Below are 16530 nucleotides of genomic sequence, written 5' to 3' on the forward strand. Positions count from 1 at the left end.
CTCTCAACAAGGAGAACGGCACTGAAGGAATGATCTAAGACGGCTAGGTACATGTAAAGCGTCTCCTTTGGAAGAGGGCTAACAAGCCTCGGCAAGGAGTGTAAATGTTCTTTCAATTTCTAAAAGGCCACCACAACATCATCTCCCTATTCAAATCTAGTCTTCTTCTTGATTGCTTAGATGAAATAAAGGCATTTGTCACTTGACCGGCTGAGAAATCTCCCAAGCGTAGCCGATAACCGGTAAGCCTCTGAGCTTCCTTGATAGTGCGGGGTGACTTTATGTCAATCACCGTTTGTATCTTCTCGGGGTTAGCCTCTATCGCCTTTGATCAATCAGGAATTCGAGAAAATTCCTAAACTCTACACCAAAAACACATTTTTTGGGATTAAACATGACCTTGTTCAAGTCAGTGTAGTCAACACACATGCGCCAAGTACCATTTGGCTTCTTTACAAGCACCACGTTCGCAACCTAATCAGGGAAGTTACATGGCTGAATGAACCCGACGTGTAATAGCTTTTTGACCTTAGCAGCTGCCGCCTGACTTCTTTCCTCACCATGATTTCTTTTCTTTTGCCAAATGGGCTTCTTTTTGGATCCACGGTGAGTTTGTGGACAGTGAGATCCGGGCTGATGCCTGACATTTCTTCCACTTCAAAGGAAAATATGTCTTTGAATTCTTTCAGCAAAAGGTGCAAGTCTGCATCGAGCCTTTCAAAGGAAACCGTTCCCACCTCAATAGTTCACTCTAGGCGGCTGTCGTCCTGGGGAATATCAATGTGCTCACCAGCCGGCTAAGGACGGAGATCATCTAACCGTTCCCCGGTCAGTGATTGCTATTATTTTCCTTCTTCACCTCCACCAATTGTTCAGTTTTTCTTTTCTTTGTGGCTGTTGGAGGGGGTGAATCAGTGTCCTTGACATCGTCAAGGTCTATTGGCTCCTTCGGATGACCAGTTGAAGCAGCAGTCGGCTGGACGTTTGAGATATAACACTCTCTTGTCGTCTTCTGATCCTCGTTGAGGGAGTCAACTAAGTCATCATCCTTTTCATACTTGAGAAGCATGAGAGCTGGGATTATGACGACCTTGCACTCATTCAGAGTGGGTCAGCCAAGAATAATGTTGTAGGCGGTCAACTCTTTAACCACCAGGAACTCGACGACCATGTGCCGCCCTTTCCCCTTCTGCCCCAGCCGGATGGGTAGATTGATTTGTCCGACTGGGTGCACGACCCCTCCACCTAAGCCAACTAATGGATGGGAGACGTCGCGCAGATTTTCCACCTTGTAATTAATCTTAGACAAACACTTGTAGTTGATAAAATCAGAGGAGCTACCCGTGTCTATCAAGATCCGGCCAACCAATTGGTTGGTGACCTTGCATTCAATGACGACAGGGTCATCATGCGATCGACGTACTTTGCCCCGATCCTTCTCAGTGATGAGGACGTCTGGGAATGTTCCACTAGACTAAATGGATCCTCTTTTTCAGATGATAGTTGGTGCTTCGGATGGTCGGGCCACCACATGCGAACCCGCCTACTACAGTGTAGACCAAATCCTTGTCAGTATCCGAACTACTAGTATGCTGGACAGTTTTTGACGAATACCCCGGATTCGTCTTAGAAGTCTCTTTGGACTTCAAGACATAGGACTTTAGCAAGCCCTTGTCAGCTAGACGATCCAACGTTCACTTGAGACTATAGCAATCGTTGGTGTCATGGTCCACTTCCTGATGGAAGTGGCAGAATTTATTCTTATTCCGCGACTGAACGGAACTCTTCATAGGATTCGGCTATTCAATAGTCAGCCTGTCCTTCACCTCTGTAAAGATGGTGCAACAGTCTTTATTTAATTCATATCGTGAGATATACGGTTTGAATTCTTTCTTTTTCTTTATGGACGGCTGATCAGGTTCATCAACCGCCAAAACTTATTTTCTATTTTTTCTCTCTTCAGCTTTCTGAGCCAACTGATGGCTGGACGAGCATAGGTCGGTGGCTTGAATAAAGCTCTCCGCCTCTATCAACATTTCTTGAAGGGTGAATACCCTCTTCCGGACAAGGTCGAACTTGAAGGTCGACCCGTCCTTCAGACCCTTGAAGAAGTCTATATAGACTACCTCGTTGACGAGGGGAAAACTAGGTTGTTATCTAATCTTCCCTCGGTCAAACTAAATTTATAAACACTTAACAAATCTAAATATGAGTATAGAGGCAAGTCAAGGGTCGAACCCAAAGGAATGGTAATGTTCAAACACTTTCAATTATACGTCTAAGCTAGGTCGAAGACGAAGGTAAGAGAGAATACTAACAACTAACTAAACAAGTAACCAAGGAAATAAAACACTAGGAACAGGGATCCACAAGTAATCATGTCAATTGCAACAATTTGGAAAGACCATGCCAATCAAAGGTTGTGTGGCCTAATGATAAGAGCAATCAATTGGAATCAAAGAGCTATCTCCTAATTTTTAATCTAGGGTTTACAATGAATAACAAACTAAGAGAATCACAATCAAAACCAATTGATAATTGCAATTCCTAAATTAATTGCTCGTGTCATTAGAAATTACAATGCAATCTAGTATAATTCTCAAGGCCTAATCAAATTACACACATGCAAACCTTCATTAATCACTTTAATCTCAACAATCAATCAACACAATTCCCAAATTAATCACAATTAATCAATCATACAAGTTTCACCCAATTCCTAGCCAACAACTACTCAAATATCATCATCTATCAACAATCAACTAAAGAAATCAAGAATCAACAATATATCAAGAACAACTACACTAACCAAGCATCAAACATCAAAATTAAACATGAAATTAAACAAAGCAATAAGGTGGGATAGAGTTAAGAATACTCATTGATAATCGAGAAGATCTTCAACACAATTGTCACCCTTGTAATATCAATCTCTCAATCACCATTGAAATCCTTCACTTTCTCTCTCTAAAACTACTCCTAATCTAGAGAGAGGAACTCCTAATCTACCCTAGTCTTCCTTTGAGGAGATAGAAACTATTCTAAAACTAAAGAATTTCATGTATGAAGAATAAAGAAGGTCGTACAATATATATATACAAAAGGAGAAAATAAATGAAATCGCAAGTAAAACACAGAATCCCGCGCCCGCGGAGGAGAAAACCCCCAAGCCCATGCCCGCGGCTGGAACCTGTGCCCTTGGGGAGCCCGCGGCCTGCCCTCTCCAAGTTCCTAGTCAAAAACGGCTGTTTTGAGGCTACAGCAACCCCGCGCCCGCGGCCAGTTAGCGGATAAGCTGCTGCGCTGTTGTGTGCGCAGCCGAGCTGCAGGGTGCGTTGCTGCTTGTGCTACGTGTAAGAATACTTGGGATGCTGTGGCTAGGAGCTCGGGCTCGCTTCCTTGATGCTCGGGATCTCCAACTTAAAACTCATGCTTGCAGAGCTTGCTTGGATTGCTTTGACTTGAGTGTTTGGATTCCCTAACTTGGCTCCGTTAAATTCCTTGAATGCACTTGAGCTCCCTCCTTCATTCCGGGGAACTCGACATACCTATAAAACAAGACAAAGAAACGGAGAAGCGAGAGAAATAGCCGAGAAATGAATAAAATAATAAGAAAACCATTAAAAGCACGCATTTCTCTAAACTAACTCACAAACACGCTAATCGAGCATTATTACCTAAAAACACGACATAAACGACTAAAAACAAGCATAAAAATATGAAGAAAACCTAGCCTAAAAGTGCCATAAATGGCACACATAACTCGTCAAACAGCCGCTGTATTTGAATTCTCACTAGGTTGAACCACCTCACATAGGAGCGAAGTCCTTCTCTATCTCCCTGCCACATGGAGCTCAAGTCGAGACTTGTTTTCCTGGAAGGGATGTTCATCGAGAAGTTAGAGGCAAACTGGAAGGCAAGCTTCGTTAAGCTGTCAATGCATCCGGCTGGTAGGGTGTCAAACCATTGTTGGGAAATGCCCTTTAATGTAGCCGGGAAGCACCGGCACCATAGGTTGTCAAAACATTGTTGGGCAATGCCCTTCCAGTCCAAAGGTTGGACATTGTATGCTTCATGACCCCTAAAGATGGCCAGCTACATGAAATGAGGAGAATACGGGCCGTATACCATAAGGGGTACGTACGGTGCATTCCCAATCATCTGAGGACCAGAATGGACGGTATTACCGCATGTATGGCTCTCATGCAAGGATTGTGTAATCCATGCAGATGTGTTTGTGAAGCTGTCTAGAAAGCTTGAAGTAGAGGCTGACTCAGACAGCTGTTGACTTCTCCTGCGCACGATGATTTCCCAAGCTTTAAGGTTAGTTTTTTGTTACCCACCGGTTGATCCTCCCGGCGGGTTTTTCTCGGACCCTTCTGCGCCAGAAGGATCTAGGACCAGTCAAGCATTGCGGCTGCCTTTTCCTTTGGATGCGTAGTTGGCTGCCTATCCCTAACTGACTTCCTCCTCTCCTGAGGAGTCTTCCTTGCCGACTGACCCTTGCTTAGGCCAGCCTTGCTTTTGGTGATCATATCCTTGATTTCACCATTGAAACTAGTCATGAATTTCATGAGTTTGTCCCTGGGGACTGGGGCGGATCCGCTTGCCATCGAGGTTTCCCCTTCTGACTGACTAGGGGGCTTTCTTGTACGCACCCGCCTAGCTTTCACCCCGTTCTAGAGTTTCTCTAAGACGGATGTGCCTAGTGTTGAGTGAGCCATCTTTGGCAATATATGTTACGACCTGAGGATCATCATCCACATGGCCTGTAAAGACCTCCGGCTGATTAGCCTTAGGGTCAGAAGGTGGTACAGACTCTTGAACCATCCTTGAGGTATTCTCCCCACAGACGGCGCCAAATGTTTTGGGTGCTTTTGTCCATCTTACAGCTCGAAGACTGGTTGCACGCGACCTGTACCTACAAAACAACGGAGACTCCAAGTGTTTGGAGCTCTGCATCCGACGATCAAGTTAGTAGTTGAATATGAGTAGGAGAACTTGTGGAAATTGAAATGAGATCTTCTCAGATTCCAAGATTAGGTGTTCTCTGATGTGAGAGAATTTAGGGTAGGTGTAATAAATGATTGAATGTGTCCCAAAATTTGGGGATATCTCCCTATTTATAGGGTCATTGGGGAATGTTCCCTCTCTTAGGTCATTTGACCTAGATTTGGTGGGCTGCGTCGTTTTGCGGCGTTCTTGGGAATTCGACCTTGAAGACCGCAATTCAGGAAGACATCTCAGGATGACATGTGTCAGCTGGTAATTAGCCTAAATGGAGTTGACACGTGGCCCTCTCTGATTGGTCCACATGGACGGGGTATTTTTACCCAAAACACCTTGAATCAAAGCTCTAGCCTCCGCCGTTTTCTTTTGTGGATAGAAACTGGATAGAAACTCCTTGGTCACTTCGTCCCATGTCCTTAGAGAATTCGGCTTCACCTCCTTGTCTAGCCATTCCAAGGCACGCCCTATTAGGGAAAAGGAAAAAATCTTTAGGCGGATGAATTCTTGGGAAATTCCATTCACCTTGATAGTATTACAATATTTTTCGAACTCCTTAAGATGATTTAGTGTGCTTTCATGCTTGGCCCCACTAAATTGTCGCCTCTTTATCAAAGTGATCATTACTGGCCTTGTTTTAAAATTATTCGCCGGTATTGTAGGTGGAGCAATCCCACTCTCAAATCTATATGCACCGGGAATCCCTAATTCTTTCAACTCCACCTTTGGATTTTCTCCCATTCTTGCTTGCTCCTTTTGTTGTGGTTCTTCTTCACTTGAAGTGCTAGAACTTAAAGATTGTCTAGCAACCCTTAACCTTGCAATAGTCCTCTCAATCTCCGGATCAAATGGCACTAGTGAATGACCACGTGCTCTATGCATACAATCTCAAAAAAAATTATTAGTAGTACGGCTACAAGTGTAGCCTAAAAGAAAAATCTTTTTGTATTTTCAATTAAGGTTGAAATATACTAAACAACTATAACAAAGCACCAATATCATGCCCCAACAATGGCGCCATTTTGACGTAAGGAAAATGTAGGTCGTTTTCTACCCTTCCCTAGAGCAAAAATAAATTTATAAACACTCGACCAACCTAACACGAGTATTTGGTAAGTAAATGGTCAAACCCAAAGGAATGAGTAGGTGTAAGTTATAGCCTAGGTTAAGCTACTTCGAAGATTATAGAAAGACATGGTTGGTAACTAAAGTACCAAAAAGCTATATTAATTGATATTTTCAATATACTACACTAGGGATATAGGTTCCACATGAAAGCTCAATGATTATGCTAATTGATGGATCACTCAATTAATTCAAACATTACAAAGGACAAACAATAGTTGCAATCAATAGAATCTAAAAGCTATCCATTATAAGCCAAGAAAGGGTTCACTATGAATGGCTAACAAGGAAAATCACAATCAAATTCAATCTATTAAAGCAATTCACAAATCAAGGGTTCATGTCATTGACATTTTCAATGAAATCTAGATTAATCTTATAGGTTAATCACTCCTAGTCTAATTAATCACATGCAACAACTATGTCAACCAATTTAATTGCAACAATTCAATCAATCAAGGATAATCAACTAGCAAAAATCATCAATCAAGCATGCTTCCCCTCTCCCTAGCAAATAATCTACTCACTAATCATGGTGAAATTGGAAAAAAACAAATTCAATCACAAACATATTCATTTCAAGTTTAATCAAGAAGAAATTCAATCATTCAACAATTTTTTAAACAAATATTAAAATTCAAATAAAACATTCAAGAATTGTAGGGAATATTTCAAGCATTACCCAAACTTGAACGCCACTGTGATCATACACTAAAGTACAGTGGCGTCCAAAGGGAAGGAAGCTAGAGCAAAAGAGTCGCCAACAAGTTTTAGGAACTTGTAAACCGTTCACAAGGTGAAGGTTACACCCCTTAATGATCCAGGAGATCATAGGTCTAGAACCATGACTAGAAGTTCGGGGAAGAAGGTACAAATCCAATCTAAAAGAGAAAGAACCTGCCCTAATAATAGGCTTCCACTTTATTCTTCTCGTATTCATGTGCGCTTTCTGACTAACATGCAATCGTTAGGTTTACCCTAAACCTGTTTAATCTATGTTGGTTGAATATTAATGCACAAATAAAACTATTATTGGCGATCACTTGAATTATAATCAAATTAACCCTAAACAAGATTATTAATTATCTTATTAAGTGTGATTACAAGTACCAATTCCCTTTAAACATGCATAAAAGGTGTGAACAAGCAATAACATTAAATATCAAGCAACATAATAAATCATAACAATCATAATCATAAATCATGAAAATAATCATAATAATAATAATCACGTTAAAGTATAATAATAGCAAGATCCTAGGCATGATACTAACAAGATTAACAACAAGCACTAGCATGTCACTAAACATCAAAGATCAAATATATAGCCCTTACATGATACTAACATGAATATTAGGAAAGACAATAGGAAGCATCATAGAAATCATAATAAGCATATTTGATATTATAACTTTACCCTAGACATGATACTAGGAACTTATTACTGTCGTTCAAAACATCAAATTAAGGAAAACATCCTAACATGATACTAGGAATCAAAATAACAACCTAGACATGATTTCTATATCATAATATCAATTAAACAATGAAAGCACTTACTTGAATGCTTCATATCTCTTTCTAATAACAAAATACACACGTTAGTAACTTCAAGGAAAATAATAAAACAAACAATTAAATTAAATAATTGAAATAGAGATTTGGGACCAAACCCTCAGAAGTTAAACCTTTCACGTCTAGGGCGAAGGCAACTTTGAACTTGGCTAGGTGTGTCTAGATCTTGTGAATGCGGAATTTTGTATGAGTGAAGGCTAGTTTAGAAAAAAGAGAGAGAGAGAGTATCAAGAATTTCTTGATGAGAGTTGGATCATTGAAAACGGAGGTTTTAGGAGGCTATTTATAAAGAAAATCAGCCGGATATGATAAAAAACGAATCAGAGTTTTGAAAAGAATAAAACACGACGTTGTCGCCAAACACGCGCCTGTCGCTAGACGACAGGGTTGTCGCCAGGCGACAGACTGTAGTTGGGGCGCTGCATTCAGGTTTTCCATGCGTTTTCATATTTTGATAAAATTTAAACGTACGAGGGGGTAAAACTGCAATTTCCTTAAAAAAAAACTTCTTTTATTCTAAATAAAACTCTTTAAAGTAAATTTATCAATGCTAATCAAATTAGGATTCAAAAGAACCTTCTAGAAGATTCCTGAAGACTATAATCAATCCTAATTGCATTAGGAATGATAAATCATAATAGGCCCTCCTCTAGATCATTGGGCTGCATATAAGAATCAAAACGGACCCAGTTTAGTAATTTGGCCATAACTTCCTCATTATTCATCGGATTTGGGCTTATAATATATCGTTGGAAAGCTCTGTTCGAACCCGACCCAACTACACTATTATTGGACCCTTGCCATGGACCAAACTAAACTGAATTGGCTATTTTCATAAAAATAGGTTTTCAAAAACAAAGAGAAAGAAAAGAATTAAAAACGAACCGCAACACTAGACTTTCCACACTTTCACTTCATTCGATTATGATTCAACATGAAAGGTATTCATCAGTGGGTTTGGTTTTGGGGAGACACAAATGGGTGTCTACAAGCTAAAGGAAATTGCAATAAAAGTAAATTCAAAGGAAAGAAATCTCACAAACTTTCATTGATATGAAGAAGAAATCCAAGATCAAGTTGAAATCAAAGATCAAATTCAAGTACAATCATGTAATCCTAAGCTTCTCTCTCTACTTTCTCTCTCTTTTATTTCTGGAAAATGAGTGTCAAGTACAAAATAAGTCGTCCCCCCCTCAAAAAGGAAGAATCAAATGCTATAAATAGAAAATCGAGCGAAGAGAAACGGGGGCTCCTGGTGCGTGCGCACCAACCTAGCCGCGCGCGCACAACAACGTCTGCGCGCATGCACAGTCAGGTCTGCGCACGCGCACCCCTGCTGTGGTGCTCGTGGCTTGCCTCCTTTGCTTTTTCGATCAATCTCCGTGCTCCCAAGCATCCCTATCATTGGTGCACTCGAGGCGATGCCCGCACGAAGGGCAGCCCTTTTATTCTCCAAGAACTTGAACACTTCGAAGCACAACATTGCTTCCATGGTGCTTGTGCTTGCGAAGCTAACTTGAATTACATGTTTGGATTCCTAAACTTAGCTTTATCAACCTCCTTGAATTCACTCAAGCTTCCTCTATAGTAATTAAACCTCGGGAAACTTAACACACCTACAAAACAAGTCAAAGAAACGAAGAAGCGAGAGAAATAGCCGAGAAATGAATAAAATAATAAGAAAACCATCAAAAGCATGCATTTCTCTAAAGTTACACACAAACACCCAAAACAAGCATTATTATATAAAAACACGACATTAAAGACTAAAAACGAGCATAAAACTACAAAGAAAACCCAGCCTAAGAGTGCCATAAATGACACTCATCAGCGTCATTTGAAGTGCCCCTACGTTAAAGCATGTGTGAATATGCTTGACACTCATAGGAAGTGAGAATTGACATATACGATTAGGAACAACGATTAGGGACAAGGAAAGTAGGGAGCCGCACACAAGTTTTTAAAGAACTTATAAATCGTTCATGAATCATTTAAGGCAACCACGATTAAGGGACAATGAAAGGCAACAACGATTGACTCGTGAAGGTTACACCCCATTCATAATCCATGAGATTACTGATGTAGGGAAAATGTAGGTTGTTATCTTTCATGGATTATGAATGGGGTGTAACCTTCACGGGTCAATCGTTGTCGCCTATCGTTGTCCCTTATCGTGGTTGCCTTTTATGATCCGTGAACGGTTTACAAGTTCCTTAAAAACTTGTTGGCGGCTCCCTAATTTGCTTTGTCCCTAATCGTTGTCCCTAATAGTAATGTCAATTCCCACTTCCTATGAGTGCCAAGCATATCCACAACATGCTTTAATGTAGGCACACTTCGAGCGACGCCTACAATAACAAACTAAGAGAATCACAATCCAAACCAATCGATAATTGCAATTCCTAAATCAATTTCTAAAACACCTTTTCGTGTTTCTTGCTTTTTTGTATTATGTTTTTAAAAAAACTGGAAACTAAAAACAAAAAACAATGTCAAACAAACCCTAAGATTTTTTTTTTAAAAGACTTTTTTTTAATTTTAAATTTAATAAGACTCTCTCTCTCTCTCTCTCTCTCTCTCTCTCTCTCTCTCTCTCTCTCTCTCTCCTTAATCTTAGTGATTATTTGTATTCTTTGTGAATTCTTCTTTGTAATCTTTGTGGTTACACTTTAATCCTAACTTTATTTGGTGTTAGCTCTGATTGAAACCCATATTTCATAGATCTTGTTGATTAGTTATCTTATGTTGTTGCATTGGAATTGTTGTTTGTTGATATTCCCCTCCTTCCAATCTTCCATGCATGGTTATTTCATATCACCTACCCTCTCGAAAATAACCCCACACCTTAAAAACTCACCCCTTTTGACCATAAAAACTGACATTCAAAAACCAAGCCCCCTTAAAAAATTTAAAGAAAATGAGTAAAAAATAAAAAGAGGTATTACCTTTTGGAGAACTCCTATCGCATAGGGCCTATGACATTGTTGTAAATAATGGGAACATGAGGGTTGAAAATATAATGGCAAAATTTACTACTACATGCATAATAGTATACAAAAAGAACTATTCAAACAACTTATGCTTTAATGGTACATTATACATGCATAATAGTACACAAAAATGTACCACTGTACCATTAAGAAAGAAAAAAATGTACCACCAAATCTTAAATTGCCTTAAATAGGCCCTATGCGCCTAGGAGGACTCATCATTACCTTTTGTTATCTTCAATTGGTTAACCCTTAGCGCATTATATTGGTTTAGCAAACATATAGGATGAATAATGTACCATTATATGTATAATAGGTGACATGTGGTAAGTATTTTAGAAGAAAATATTTAACCTATAGGACGGTAAAAAGTACCACTACATGCATAATAGTACACAAAAGTACTATTCAAATAGCTTATAATTTAATGGTACATTATACATGCATAATGCTACATAAAAGTACATTATAAATAAATTTATAATGTATCACTGTAGAGTCAGGTTTTTTCCAAAAGCTTACTAAATTTACATTTTTTGCCCTCCTATATATTTTGTAAATACATAGGAGCTATATTAAGATGTACTCTCTTCAATTATGGCTTTAAAAGTATCAATTGGTTGTTGGTGCTCATGCGGGTGCATGGAACTTAGTGGAAGAAGTGGAAGACTTGCCACGTGTCGTGACACAAAGTCGGGCCAAGCTCCTTGGAGGTCACCTTTCGGGACTAACCATCATCACACTTGAAGACAAGAAGAATTGAAGAGGTTCGGTCGAACCTAGGAAGTCCGACCTAACCATTTTGTTAGTTTCAAACCCGATTTGGTTAGTTTTGCAGCAGTGGTCGAACTCCAAAGGTTCGATCGAACCAAGAGCAGAACAGTACGACCGAACCAACCCACATGTTCGACCGAACTTACCCTTAGTTCGGCCGAAGCTTTTCCCGTTATTCTGTCAGCGTGTGCGAACTATTTAAGTTGTTTTAAGACGTTTTTGAATTTTAATTAATGTTGAACCTTGCTTGATTTTGTAATCAAAGAGACTTTCTCTCTCTACCATAATCTTTGTGATTATCTTGCTTTCTTTGTGATTGCTACCTAGTAATCTTGTGGTTACACCTTAATCCTAGCTTTACTTAGTGTTGTCTTTGATTAAGACCCCTATTTTCATTATCTTGGTGATTTTGAGATAGGTTTGCCTTATTTTGTTGATTTGAACTTGTTGTTACTTGATTTCTCCTCTCTTTTTCTTGAGTTTTGTTAGTTATTTCATATCATTTGGTATCAAGAGCCTAGGTTATTAGCCTAGAAAGATCCTACCTTTTTTAATTTCTCTTTCCCCCTCTTACAAGATCTCACCTTTTCCCACAAAAATTTGAAATTTCTCTCAAAAATACAAGCTTTCTATCTTGAAACATGGGTGATAGATACTATTATGAAGATGATGAAGGTCACAATGAAAACTCTAGATTGGATGCTCTAGAAAGGAAGTTTGATAGACCTCTTGAGGTCTTGGAGAATAGAAGAAGTCCTAGAAGGAGGAGGAGCCCTAGTGAAGAAGATGACTCTAACTCTCCTCATCGGAGAAGGGAATACCGCCAACGACACCATGAGGACAACCGTGACCGAGACATCAAGTTAGAATTTCCGAACTTTGAAGGTAATCATGATCCTAATGAATTTCTTGATTGGGTTAGGAGTATGGAGAATGTGTTTGAATATAAGGGTTATAATGATGAAAAACGTTTCAAATTGGCCATCCTTAAACTCCAAAAAACATGCTTCTTTGTGGTATGAGAACTTAAGGAATCATAGGAAGAAAGATGGAAAATCAAAAATCACTTCTTGGGAGAAATTGAAGAAACATATGAATAAGGCCTTTGTGCCTAAAGATTATATGCAAGATACTTATCTTAAATTGAACTCTCTTAAGCAAGAAACTATGTCGGTAGAGAAGTATACTAGGGAGTTTGAAAAACTTTCTATCATGAGTGGAATTGAAGAAGCACCGGAGCATAAGATTGCTAGGTATATTGGTGGTCTTGAAAGAAAGCTTGGGCAAAAGTTTGATGTGAATACCCATGGAAATTTTGATCAAGTGGTGCAAAAAGCTTTGAAGTTTGAGAAGTATGACAAGGTGAGTAGTGCTAGTGGGTATACTAAGCCTACCTTCATGAGTTATTTTACTCCAAAGGGTGAGACAAGCCATCCCATTGCCAAGGATGACAAAGGCAAGGCTCCCATGCACTCTTCTAGAAAAGATTATCACAACAAGATGAGCAATCGGAAGACTTGCTACAAGTGTAGGGGTTATGGACATTTTGCTAATGAGTGTCCAAATAGTAGAGCTATGATGATTCGTGAAATGGATGATGATGATTACGAAGATGAGAAGGGGGATTTTGGAGACCCTATATATGATGACAAGGATGAGATTCTAGTTGAAGCCGATGAGGGTCAAATCCTTGTTGTGAGGAGGGCACTTCACTCCATTTCTACCCCTTTGGCGGAAGAGCAAAGGGAAAACATCTTCTAAACTCGTTGCACCATCAAGGATCGAGTTTGCATCCTTATCATTGATAGTGGCTCTTGCACTAATGTGGCTTAAACAACATTGGTGAGCAAGCTCAATCTTGAAACTACCGATCATCCTACTCCCTACAAGCTTCAATGTCTTAACAACCACAATGAGGTGAAGGTAACGAAACAAACTCTTCTTTCTTTCTCAATTGGAAAGCTATATAAAGATGAGGTGCTTTGTGATGTATTGCCTATGGATGCTTGTCATGTATTGCTTGGTAGACCTTGGCCATTTGATAGAGATGTAATGCATGACGGAAGAAAGAACACTTATTCATTCATGATGGATAAGAAGAAGATTGTACTCAACCCCTTGTCCCCCACCATCAAACACAAAGAAGCCTTGGGTATAGGACGCACAATCAAAGAGAACCTTCTCATTTGGGAAAATGAGATGGGGAAGGAGATAAATCAAGGACACCTTGTCTTTATTTGTCTTTTGAGGGAAACACAAGAGAGTGAGCAAGAGAACCCAATCCACCCCCTTGTCAAGGAAGTATTGGTTGAGTACCATGATGTTTTTCCCAATGATCTCCCCCCCGGGTTGCCACCTATTAGGGGAATTGAGCATCAAATTGATCTTATTCCCGGATCACAACTCCCTAATAGACTGGCTTATAGGTGTACCCCCGATGAAGCAAGAGAGCTTCAAAGACAAGTTGGTGAGTTGATTGAAAGAGGATTTGTGAGGGAATCCCTTAGCCCTTGTTTGGTTCCAGCTCTTTTGGTTCCGAAAAAGGATGGTACATGGAGGATGTGTGTGGATATTAGGGCCATCAATAACATCACTATCAAGTACCGCTTCCCTATTCCCCGACTTGATGATATGCTTGATGAGTTACATGGTTCCAAGGTGTTTTCGAAGATTGACTTGAGGATGGGGTACCATCAAATTCGCATGCGTGAAGGAGATGAGTGGAAGACCGCTTTCAAGACAAATCAAGGCTTGTATGAGTGGCTAGTTATCCCATTTGGGCTCTCTAATGCTCCTAGCACTTTCATGAGGCTCATGAACGAGGTACTTCGCCCCTTCATTAGTAAATTTGTTGTTGTTTATTTTAATGACATACTTGTTTATAGAAAATGTGAACTTGATTATGTTAAACATTTGAGGCAAGTATTTGAAATATTGAGAAGTAGGCGGCTTTTTGCCAAGTTGGAAAAGTGTACTTTTATGGTGGATAGTATTGTTTTTCTTGGTTATGTGATTTCAAATGTAGGGATCTCAATGGACCCTAGTAATGTGGAGGCCATTCAATCTTGGCCTACTCCTACAACTCTCACTCAAGTTAGGAGTTTCTATGGTCTAGCATCCTTCTATCGAAGGTTTGTGATGAATTTTAGCACTATTTTGGCCCCGGTGACCGAATGCATGAACAAGGGTACTTTTGAGTGGACACCATCGGCTCAAATGGCTTTTGAGACCCTCAAGAAGAAGTTGTGTGAGGCTCCAATCTTAGCTCGCTCTTTCGAATTTTGATCAACCCTTTGAAGTTGAATGTGATGCTAGTAGGGTTGGAGTTGGAGCGGTTCTTGTACAAGGAGGGAGACTGGTTGCCTATTTTAGTGAGAATCTTGGTGGATCAAGAATGAGATATAGTACCTGTGACAAGGAGTTCTATACTATTATGAGGGCTCTTGATCATTGGTCGCATTACTTGAGGCCTAGACCATTTGTGCTACACTCCGATCATGAATATCTCAAGTATATCAATGGTTCTCATAAACTCAATGCAAGGCATGCCAAATGGGTTGAATTCCTCAAATCATTCACTTTTTCTTCTAAGTACAATGAAGGAAAGAGCAATGTTGTTGCCGATGCTCTTTCTAGGAGGCATTGTATGATCACTATTCTTGATGCGAAGTTTTTAGGGTTTGAGTTGCTAAAAGAGTTGTATAGCGATGATGAGGATTTTGGTGGGTTGATGAAGAAGTGTGAGGAAGGGGTCGATGGCTCTTTCATGGTGGAAGAGGGTTTCCTTTTCAAGGGAAATAAGCTTTGTGTTCCGAAAAGCTCTCATCGACGGTTGCTTGTTAAGGAAGCTCATCAAGGAGGACTAGCTGGACACTTTGGGGTTGCAAAAACATATGACATTCTTCGAGAGCATTTTTATTGGCCCAAGATGTTTGGTGATGTGAAAGATGTGATAGCTCGTTGTGGGGCTTGTCACAAGGCTAAAAGTCAATTCCGTGAAGGACTCTACTCTCCTCTTCCGGTCCCTAGTCACCGTTGGGATGATCTTAGTATGGATCTTGTGGTTGCTCTCCCTCGCACTCAAAGGCAAAATAATTCCGTGTTTGTTGTGGTTGATCGGTTTAGCAAGATGGCTCACTTCATTCCTTGCCACAAGACCGATGACGCTTTTCATGTGGCTACCTTGTTCTTTAGAGTAGTGGTGAAGCTTTATGGCATTCCAAAAAGTATTGTGTCAGACGAAGATCCTAAGTTCTTGAGCTACTTTTGGAAGACTTTGTGGAAGTTAGTGGGAACCAAGCTCTTGTTTAGTACCTCTAGTCACCCTCAAACCGACGGCCAAACCGAGGTAACTAATCGTACCATGTCCTCCGTTCTCCGAGCTATCATTAGCAAACACATGAAAGATTGGGATCTTAAGGTACCTCAAGTTGAATTTGCTTATAACCGCTCTCATTGCATAGCTATTGGGAAAACACCATTTGAAGTAGTGTATGGTTTTAATCCCCGCCTCCACTTGACTTGTTGCCTAGTATCCCTCAAGAGGAGTTGAGCTTTGAGGCGAAAGATAAAGTTGAAACGATGAAAAAGCTTCATGAAGATGTCAAGAAGAGAATTGAGAAGGTGAATGAGAGTTACAAGGCAAGGGCAAACAAATTCAAGAAGCCAAGGGAATTCAATGTAGGTGATCTTGCGTGGCTCCATCTTCGGAAGGAAAGATTCCCGGCTAAGAGAAAAAACAAGCTCATGCCAAGATCCGAAGGCCCCTTTGAAGTTGTGGACAGAGTTGGACCTAATAATTACAAGCTCAAACTACCGGGAGACTTTGGTGTTCATGCTACCTTTAATGTTGGTGATCTTGCTCCTTTACTTTTTGAAGATGATATTGGTGATGATGATCCGGAATTGAGGGCAATTCCTTTTGAAGAGGAGGGGTTTGACGCGGGTGCATGGAACTTAGTGGAAGCAGTGGAAGACTTGCCATGTGTCGTGACACGAAGCCGGGCCAAGCTCCTTGGAGGTCACCCTTCGGGACTAACCATCATCACACTTAAAGACA

Source organism: Chenopodium quinoa, unplaced genomic scaffold (assembly GCF_001683475.1).
Source record: "Chenopodium quinoa cultivar QQ74 unplaced genomic scaffold, ASM168347v1, whole genome shotgun sequence".
Classification (NCBI taxonomy): Eukaryota; Viridiplantae; Streptophyta; class Magnoliopsida; order Caryophyllales; family Amaranthaceae; genus Chenopodium; species Chenopodium quinoa.